The sequence below is a fragment of the Engraulis encrasicolus genome, chromosome 8 (assembly GCF_034702125.1).
Source record: "Engraulis encrasicolus isolate BLACKSEA-1 chromosome 8, IST_EnEncr_1.0, whole genome shotgun sequence".
Classification (NCBI taxonomy): Eukaryota; Metazoa; Chordata; class Actinopteri; order Clupeiformes; family Engraulidae; genus Engraulis; species Engraulis encrasicolus.
Genome location: NC_085864.1, coordinates 21,041,214 through 21,043,713, shown reverse-complemented (window position 1 = coordinate 21,043,713; position 2,500 = coordinate 21,041,214). Strand labels below are relative to the sequence as shown.

Genomic DNA, 2,500 nt, shown 5'->3' with positions numbered 1-2,500 from the left:
TCCCAACAAGACCCAACTTGAGGTCAGGACGAAGAAAAAAATGAAATAATGACGCATGACAAAGAACGATTGCATATCCCTTACATGTCAAAAACAAGCATGCGAATGTGAACATATGTGTCCCAGCTATCAGTGTGACACAGAACTGGCTTTCCACAGACAAGTCATTAATTATCTCCTCGTTCAACTCAATTCAAGTTTTCAAGCACGCCATGATAACCATCCACTAATAAATGGGTAATTAACGGTTCATTTTACAACTATAGCAACATATTTAATCGCCTGTAATTCACCATTTACACAAGCAATCAATGACTATGAAATCTGACGTACAAATACTTGATTTAACCATTAATTAACCACTTATAGTAGGTTTTCTAGTGCTGCTGACCAAATTAAATTGGTTCTAAAACCACTCCCTAGTTTCCTGTACATGTTGTACAGTAGATTTTTAATTATGTGGAGGACTGAGATGAGAGAAGCTGCTGGCAGAAATGGCTGCATAAGCCAGAGAGCCAGAGGAGGTTGGAGGCCTGGAGACAGGAGACAGGGCGGCCAGCCCCACAGCCCCACAGCCCCACAGCCTGCGTGCGTCTGGAGCCTACATGACTTTCCCAGCTGCTCTCCGTCAGCCATAGGCAACGGGGCTGTAAAATGTCTGATTGTTCAGAGCAAACAGCCTGGCTGCATAAACACACACACACACACACACACACACACACACACACACACACACACACACACACACACACACACACACACACACACACACACACACACACACACACACACACACACACACACACACACACACACACACACACACACACACACATACACACACAGGCGCTGGCGCACACAGACACACACAGAGACAGACAGACACACACCCAAATCCCTCCTTCTGCACATTCAGGTCGGATTTTGCATGAGAGTGTTGTTAAACAGGGAAATCTTGCAAGTGCGTCACACCCAAATTTGCTGGCCAGCTTTCAATTTTCTCTTGTCGTTCGTGTACCTCCAACATGCATTTGTTTTGCATGACGAGACGCCTGCAAAAAAAAGAAAGTCCCTGATAATAAAACACAGTTGGATGAAGCTGCAAACTGCAGCGTCGAGGGGAAAACTGTAGCTATAGGCAGACCAAGTGGAGCAGCAGACCCTAATTCCAGCTCCTCCCTCCTGACTAACTCTTTGAGGAGTAACCAGCACAAGCTGTATATGTGATTAGAACTCTCACAACCAGTTTGAGTTGTCACTATGATGTCACAAATACTCTGCGGATTTTTTAAACACAGAGTTCTATTGGAGCTGTAGAATGTTCAAGTAAAATTCTAGAAGGTCGTCTCGCCTGGCAATCATCCTCACTCCTCCCTCGTGATTAGTAAGAGTGCTATGGAAACAGAGCGCTCGCCTCACAGGGCTGTTATCAAGGACAGATGGCTGCTCCTCTCCTCTGCCACATCCACACCTGCCTCTCGCTGGATGATGACAGACTGCTGGCCGCCCGGGCTCCTCCGCGTGGCCTCGTAAAGCTCTGCGTCCTCCTGCCGCTGCACTTTACACATCCAACTCCTCTCCACTCCCCCTCCTCCACACTCGTCTCTGTAGACTTCTCCTCTCCTCTACACCTCCCTCTCTCCTCCTCCTCCTCTTGGCTTCTCTCCGACCTTCCTCCTCTACTTCGCGCCTCTCAGCTTCACTTTGCTCTGCAGGCCTCTTGCAGCATTTTGGCCCTGCAGTAAGACGCCAAAGAGCAGAGAGACGCAGAAGGAAAAAGAGAGCTTGAGGGAGGGAGAGAGAGAGAGAGAGAGAGAGAGAGAGAGAGAGAGAGAGAGAGAGAGAGAGAGAGAGAGAGAGAGAGAGAGAGAATCCATGCTTTACTTTTGCAGATAACGGATGTGTGCAGGCATGCCCTGGCAGTATGCAATTGACAAAGTCATTTGATTGTTGCAGTGCTATGCATTCCACCTATCTACCACCCCAGAGATAGCTTTTGTGGCTATCTCATAATGACTTGTCTGTCTGTCTCCTACTGTTTTTTTGTTTGTTTTTTATCAGACTGTCTATCTCTCTGCTGAGGAGTCTGTCTCACTATCAGCGTCTGTTAAGGTCTGTGTGTTTTCATGGAAGAGCTTTATCTCACCAAGTCTGGGTCCCATCCTCCCCCTGCTGAGTCATGCAGTTACTGTATGTCTTTACTTCACCTTTCCTGGCGGATCTGACACATGCACACGTCATTTTGAGCTACAGTGCTGTGCTGTGCTGTGCTGTACGTGCTGGTGAGGTGTCTGATCTCCCCCACACTGGTAGTATGCTTATGGCCATGGTAGAGAAAACAAAACGTGACAATATAGTCAACTTGAAATGCACCAGGTACACAAGGAAGATGTCTCATAGAACATTTGACTATGTTCCATCTTTCTGCCTTCGTTTTGTGGACTTAAAAACTGCAATGTCAAAATTTGCCCTATCCCACAATGGTGAAGAATATAAAAAA

The 2,500-nt window shown here is 46.8% G+C and overlaps 1 protein-coding gene across 2 annotated transcripts in view; it reads left to right on the top strand.

Moving 5' to 3' along the window:
* The window catches only part of smtnl (smoothelin, like), a 29,419-nt gene that overhangs the window by 1,690 nt on the left and 25,229 nt on the right, over positions 1-2,500 (top strand). The window lies entirely within an intron of this gene.